Raw genomic sequence first — 8054 nt, forward strand, 5'->3', positions numbered from 1 at the left:
GGGGGCAGAAAGTGGAAATGAAAGCAGACAACAGAACATTGCTAGAGAGCAGCAAAGGAGGTGAAAGGAGACGATTTTAGAGAAGAAAAATTTTCGGTCGCTACCCGGGACCTTTGAATGAGAGGCCAACACCTTAACTTCTAGGCCACGAGAGCGCCCTGATTTTATCAGAATTCCATTGTAATTTGTTTTATTTGTAATTAAGGCATGTGAGTCTCAATTTTTTTTCCATTTTAGTAAGAAACAGTGTCTGCAATATTATGCGTGAAATGATTTACTGTTATTTTTTTTAGTGAATGTAGAACTATATTATTACTATTATGTGCATGCATGTGCGTATATGCATGGTTTTCATTATGAACCTCGCATCACCTACCTAGTGACGTAACCCAAGCGGCTAAGCGGGCCCGCCACGGCGAGAACAAAGGCCCAAAGAGGAAGTGCGCTATATCTTGGTAGTAGAGAATCTTCTGGCATTACATCACGGATGCGTGCGCATAGCAAAAAAATGTGTTGGTGCCCGCAATTGCGTGCGTATAGCAAAATTTGATTTCTGTGCACCCAATTGTGTGCGTATAAACACTCCCCAATTTAAAGGTAAAAAATGTCCAGCAGAAAAAGAACAAACAAGTCATGGCAAACTGAAAGACTACTAATTTTGTAGAAAACACTAGGTGTCGGTCAGGTTGAAGGTCCACCGTGCTACATCAACGGTGTGCCGTAAGTCCCGCTTGCCCGATCACAGACTTTCTGCGTAGCGCAATTAAGTCGCTCCTGCTTGGCCACGGCAACGACATTAGAATAATAATTTATTTTATAACCTTCTTGGCTTTAGACCAAAGGCGGTGACGTTACGCAGTTGTGGCGGATAGGTGGGTGGATAGCTTCGTGTTCCAGTGTGGTTTACATTAAAGAATCGACAAGACCTCACATATTAAAAATGCTAGACCCCGTACAAAATCTAGGAATCCGCCTCGCTGTGTGGCCTTTTCCTCACTTCTGTAGCTGCCGAATCGGCTTTAAATTTGAGCTGTTTTGATTTGCTCATCCTTGATTCTTGATAACTAGTCAAAGTCAGAAACATAAGGGTGAGAACTTGTAAACATACGGTAATGTCTGCAAAATGTCGATGGAAACTTTCACATCCGTTAGTTGTCCTTCTGTAGTTTCCAGATGTGTAAATCTAAAGGAGGGGTGGGAAGTAATAGCCAGATAATAAGGATTTTCTTTATATATAGAAGTTGGTAGATAGAGAGAGAGACATGTATCGAATGGTCATCGATTACATTTTATTGAAAATGTGGCACGAAATCGGGCAGAATCGTGTCTGAACAAAAGTGGGACGAAAATGGGTAGTGTGAAACGAATAATAATATGTGGGACGAAAACAGGTGCACCGGGGGCCAGTGACATGGTAATCGACTCCTTAGAAAAATTCTTCTAAATCCTTTTTTCTCATTCTATCCGATTCCTTGTCTTGGTCACTTCTCTCACCAATCTCACACTTTTAAACCCGAAAATAGTAAAATTGCAGTTAAGGATTCAGTCCTTGACTGAGCAGGGAACACGTTTTGTTTTCATGGCTACCTAGCCATATGGGCACCCGAGGAAAGAAAACAAAATCCCTAAACAAATAAAATGACAAACTATGTAATAGCAGAATAGAAAACCAAACAGTTGTAAATTTATTCTAAATTCAGAAATGCATGTCAGGTACGACAACACGACATAATGAGTCACTTGTCGCGTTTTGACGATACAAAACATATGGTTAAACAAAAACCGACAAAAGCTAAAATAAAGGAATGGGAAAAAAAAAACCCACTTACAAAATAAACAAACAAAAAAACAAAAAACCACAACTAAAAAAATAATTATAAAAAATAGCAAAAGACAATACTTTTTTTTTAATTTCAGTCCTAAACGAGCTGGATTTAAAAATAAGGACACGAAAAAATAGGGCCATCATCGATTGATGTTGTAAAGCCCAAACGAACTGTATGACAAAACGAGAATAAAATTAAAACGCCACCCCCATCAATATAAACAACATTAAAAAAAGGAAACCAAAACTGCCCTTCTTGCTACTTTGGTCCCAGAGTCATAGTGGATTCATGTTGGGAATCTGACATGTTCAATTAGTTCAGCTGGAAGAATCTCAGGAGACTTGAAAACATCCCCAAAATAACCCAAGTTCATGAACGCCCCCTGGTGGAAAACATGACCACCCACCACATGATAACAGTATGTCAGTGTGAGGTATGCCTACTGTCTAAACTAATGGGCCGTTCCCTCATGTATTAATTAATTATTTGCAAGGTGAAGAATGTATAATTAAGAGTTTTTTCAACAGATACTTAAGTTTGTCTTTTTGCGGGAAGTTCACCTATCAGAGTGGTTTTATTTTCCAGCGACTGAATTACCCCCACCACCCTCCCCACTTAAAAAATAAGTGATAATAACTAACTAAAGAATAAGGATAACAATGTACAAAAAGAAACTGCAAATGACATAACAAAACAAAAAGCCAACGGAATACGTGCTAACGTTAAACCCCTACAGAGACTGTGCCAATAACAGATCGCTATATCATAATATTTGATATCCATCATCAGTCTTGATCCGAGAATCAGATGTGGGAACAATCTGAACGCGACAAGCGACTCATTTTGTCCCTTTGGATCAGAACAAGCCACAGACAGCACTTTTGTTGCTGGTGATCTGATTGCTTGGTTAGCCAATAATCAAAAGTGAAGTGTATAAATCAATTACAAATGAAGTCAATACAACATTTATCCCGATCCTTAGTACACACCAGACGTTTATTTTCTGTACATCTTTAGTCAGTCTAGCTGTGAAGTTTTGTGGCAGCCAAATCCGGAGACCTCGCCAGTCAGTGACGGCAATAAATCGTTGTTTCAACTACGAGAGAGAAACACCAAGTAAAGCAAATGTACAGGAAATCAGAGGTAGATTTTTGTTTCTTTTTAAGTATGCGATGACGATAATTTTGTTAACGCAAAACATATTAAAATTATAGACTGATATATATTTTGTAAAAACTATCATTTTCTTTTTTCTTTTTTTTTTTGAAAGAAAAGAATGAGCTTTTTCAGCCCTAGTGGCATAACCCCCCCCCCCCCCCCCCCCCTTTCCTGAAAAAAAATGCTTGAGCAAGCAACATCTTACATCAAGAAAGTACTGAATGTAATGAATCATCAGTGCCAATTAAGCAAGCCACTTTTGAAAATATAGTTAGGAATTTATTTGTTCATTTTCGTACATTTCTTTGTGAAATCAGATCTTTCCATAGGGACGAATAAACTTGTCTTATTTTAAGCTTTTTTAAAGATACCTTTTACACCAGTTTCACTTTCATAATCAAACAACAACAACAACAATAACAAAACAAGCAACAGCGAAAAATACAACATAAGCAGTAGCAACAACGTGAACGAAGAAACAAACAAAAAACCTTTCAATATTGCCAGAACAGATCACAATATTTCCATAAAGAAGGCTTTCAAGACTTCATACAGAAAACCATAAAACCAACTTCAATCTGGACACCTTCATTAATTGCAAACTTTGAAAGATTTTCTAAATTACTCATTATGATTGTCTTTACGTTCACACTAAACTGCAGCCAAGTCTACAACTAACAGAGAAAAGTCAAGCTTTATAGTATCAGGAGAAACTGAGACTTTAAAAATACGAGTCTGTTGTTGTATGAAAAAAGCATGTCTTAAAATTAGGTCTTGATACCAAGAACTGAAAAAACGAATAATGTTTAACATTATTATCGCCCCCCCCCCCCCCCGCCCTGCCCCCTTTTCCCCCATTCAATTTCTTCTCAAAACGTTTAATGTTACCAGTTTACCAAATCGTGCTATTCAAATTAGGTGGTTGCATGACAAAGTAACAGCAGCAGCCATAATAACAACAAAAACGTGAACGAGAACAACGATAACAACAGTAACAACGGCAACAAACATAACATAACGTAACAGGAAATAGACACACACACACACAAAACAAGCAAACCTACCCCGTTTACCCTGTTTTTACACGGGACGAAAAATAAACCAAGTAAATTTTGTTTTATTTTCTAAATAAATAAATAATAATTGTTTGAAATAAAGAAAATGAAAACAATATTAATTCATTTTGGAAGTCATATAATTTGTAATTATCGTTGAAATAGCCGAATAAATTCCTTGGTAAATAGTACCTGTTTAACTCAACAAAGTTATACGCAAGTGTAATTTAAAGAGAATCCAAACAACTAACAGGTGACGTCCAGTATACAAGCATATTAATATCCGTTCCCATGTCCATGCGTTCATATTGATATAGCGTTGTGCATGCTGACTCCCACCGTCAAACTACGAACTCCCACATCAACTGACACCATTGCGATGGTCTGGTGGTTTTTTTTTATAAAGGCCTGTTTGAAAAACAAACAAAGAAAAGAAATTCTAATAAAAAAGAAGGAAAAGAAATTAAATACAAAAGTACAGTGAGTGTTGCTGTTAGGCGTTTTGCCTTCGGGCGGGCGCAGACGACCTGAGTTCGATTCATGTGAGGGGAGAATCTCTACCGAGCATCTTGCTGACAAGCAGGGTAGAAACCTATGCCCTGAAAATCTAATTAATTGTCTCAGATGGAGGGTAAAAACCATCTACTTTCAGTTGCCTGAAGTGGCATACCACATTTTAATGTTTACTGTCCTTTCGTCACATGCACTGAGCAGTAAATAAATGCCCTTGTGTTTAATCAGCACACCTCTACTACGCAGAATTTTTTACTCAGTTGTCAGTTACTATGAGACGTCGTGCTATTCTGACCAACATGAAGTTGTTATTTTTTCAGGAACATTTCCTCTCATCCCGCTGTGAGGGAGGGACAGGGGGGGGGTGGAGGATGAGTGATAAAAATGGGGCTCTATCCTGTTTATGAACATCTCTGTAATGCCATACAACAACAAAAACAACACTACTACTACTACTACTACTACTACTACTACTACTACTACTACTACTACTACTATTTCTACTACTACTACTACTACTACTACTACTACTACAATTACAACAGAGATGAAAATAGAATCAACAAAAACAAAACCGACATAGCTAACATCGACAAAAATAACAGCAACACAACCATAACGACAACAACATAAAACAACACGACAACAACAACATCAACAACACCGGCTCTTTACTCACAAAGATGACTGGACTTGAACTCAGGGTACTGAGCACCTCATTTCGTCTGCCACAAACACCAGACTTGAGCCGCAATCTTCAATGCTAGGGTTAGAGTTGCATCTAAGAAGGGGAAAAGGGGGGGGGGGGGGGGGGCCCGCCGAGGGGGGAGGAAAGGGGGGATTCTGTATTAGAAAAAAAGGGGGGGGGGGGGGGCGGGGGGGGGAGGCAGGAGGGGCCAGTGGGGGGAGGGGGGGGGCGGGGGGGAGGGGGGGGGGTGCGGGAGGTTGGGGGGTGGGGTTGGGGTGAGGGGGGGGGGGGGAGGGGGGGGGGGAGGGGGGAAGAGGGGCCGGGAGGAGGGGGGGGGGGGGGGCGGGGTGGGAGGGGGGAAAGGGGGGGGGGGGGGGCCATGGGAGTGGGGTGGTGGGGGCGCGGGGTTGGGGGGTGATGGGGTGGGTGTATAGGCCCCCCACCGCTATTTTTATCATTATTATCATGGGTGACCTTATTTAGGCCACACTGTGGCCTAAATAAGCTGAACCCACCTCCCTTACCTTATTTAGGCCACACTGTGGCCCAGATAAGCTAAAAAACCCTCTCTTATCTTATTTAGGCCACATCATGTGGTAGATTTCTTGATTTAACCATGGATTCGGAAGGTCGAGATTCTACTGTTCTTTATATTTAGTGCGGGGGATTATTTCAAAATAGAGGATGATACTAAATGATAAGTGGACCAAGGGTAAGAGTTGTGTGTGTGTGTGTGTGTGTGTGTGTGTGTGTGTGTGTGTGTGTGAGAGAGTGTGTGAGAGTGTGTGTGTGTGTGTGTGTATGTGTATGTTTTGTGTGTGGTTGTGGTGAGAGAGAGATCTAGAGCGAGAGAGTAAATGTAATAGTGTGTTTGTGTATGTGTGTATGTGTGTAATGTGTGAATGTTATTGTATGCATGAGTGTCTATCTCAGTTGTACGGTCCAAATGTACATTATTTTGTTGAGAATTTTACATAGAACTCAACTACAAAACACCTTTATACAAAGTCACAGAAATATTCTTTTTGTGCTTATTGAGGTGCAGTACAGGGTGATTTTACCTGCAAGGATAATTGGACAAAATGGGCAATATCTTTATAATGCTAATGGTCATATACAAATCCTATATCATTCTCTTTTTTTCTTAACAGCTTATGTTTATTAAAGAGAAAGCAAACTAGATCAAGGTAGTAATTTCGGATTCCTAATATTATGGGCATTCTTTAAAATTTTTTACTTGTTTTTAGCGCTTTTCTCAACGTAAAACGGATTCCTTTAAAAAACAACAACAATGACCTTATCTTTCTTTCTCAAGGTATTGTGCATACATTTGTGTGAAACTATTATATTCTATGCTTTCAAGTACATGAAAAAAGCTGATAAAGTCAAGCAAAATGTTCTTCAGAGACATATATCTAGTAGTAGGCCCACTGGAACATTTTATAAACCGTGAAAAGATGACCAAAAAATAACAAATTATCTTATGATCTTCACTTGCACTTGCTATTTTTTGGACAAATTATAGTCTACCTCATTATCTTTTTTTCACATTTTTCTTCACTATTCATGACAACTGGCATGTTTTTCAGTTATTATCAAGGAAGTGGATAGGCGGACTCCGGGGTCTATCTAGCCCCAAAAGGATAGGTGGACCCCGGGGTCTACCTAACAAAATGCTGTTTTAGGATGTGAACCCCGGAGTCAGCGTAGTGAAATAAGTAGATCTAGGTTTAATTAAGGATCGGTGGACCCCGGGGTCAACATATTGAAATAAGTAGATCTCAGTTTATTTTATAGTAGGACTGGCGGAGCCCGTGGTCAACGTAGTGAAATTATAAGTAGATCTGGGTTTAATAAGGATTCGTGGACCCCGGGGTCAACGTAGTGAAATCAGTAGATCTAGGTTTGATTAAGGATTGATGGACCCTGGGGTCAACGTAGTGAAATAAGTACATGTAGATCTAGGTTTAATTTTAGGGATTTTTGGACCCTGGAGTCAATGTAGTGAAATAGGCAGGTTTAAGGTGGACCCCAGGGTCTACCTAACGAAATACTAGTTAGGTTTTAGAATAGGTGGACCATGCGGTCACCGTAGTAAAATAAGTAGGTTTAATCACGGTGTCTCGGGGTTCCACCAATCCTTAATTAAACCTTCTTATTCCTCTACGGCTATGGTGACTCCGGGGTCCACCAATCCTTTTAAGATTAAACCTACTTATTTCACTACGATGACCCCGAGGTCCACCGATCTTTAAAGAAACCTACTTATTTCACTACGGTGACCCCGGGGTTCACCTGTCCTAAAACCTAGTATTTCGCTAGGTAGACCATGAGCCCAGGGGTCCACCTTAAACCTGCTTATTTTAATTATTTATCACTAAGTTGACCCCGGGGTCCACCAATCTTTACTTAAACCAAACTTTATTTCACTACGGTGACTTCGGGGTTCACATCCTAAAACCTAGTATTTCGCTATGCAGACCCCGGAGTCCACCTATCCTCTACAGGACTATACTATTATCAATTTGCAATTTTCATTGATTAGCATATTTTTAAAATAAAGTATTGAATCAGAGACTCACTGTCTAAAAAGTCCACTGCTAATACTATTCTTATCAAAGAAAAGGCACAATTTGACTTTATGACATGTTAAAAAAAAGAGTTTTAAAAGTATCCAGAAAATAACATAAAATGATTATATAGATCTAGATCTATACGAATTTTATTATGTGTATATACTTAAAAGTAAAAGACTGAGCAGAGGCTTAAAATGTAAATTCTGTGTTCTACAAGTAGAGAAAGTCTTAAGTTTGC

At 39.5% G+C, this 8054-nt stretch overlaps 1 long non-coding RNA gene across 1 annotated transcript; it reads right to left on the reverse strand.

Annotated features, from left to right (window-relative positions):
* Window positions 1–2795: 2795 nt before the first annotated feature.
* On the reverse strand, window positions 2796–5335 carry LOC106013007. The gene is made up of 2 exons (XR_001185216.2): window positions 5232–5335; window positions 2796–2922 (listed from the first exon to the last, which is right to left on the reverse strand). It is a non-coding gene; the product is annotated as an uncharacterized LOC106013007 (long non-coding RNA).
* Between the last annotated feature and the right edge of the window lie 2719 nt (window positions 5336–8054).

The sequence above is a fragment of the Aplysia californica genome, unplaced genomic scaffold (assembly GCF_000002075.1).
Source record: "Aplysia californica isolate F4 #8 unplaced genomic scaffold, AplCal3.0 scaffold00604, whole genome shotgun sequence".
In the NCBI taxonomy this organism is placed as follows: domain Eukaryota; kingdom Metazoa; phylum Mollusca; class Gastropoda; order Aplysiida; family Aplysiidae; genus Aplysia; species Aplysia californica.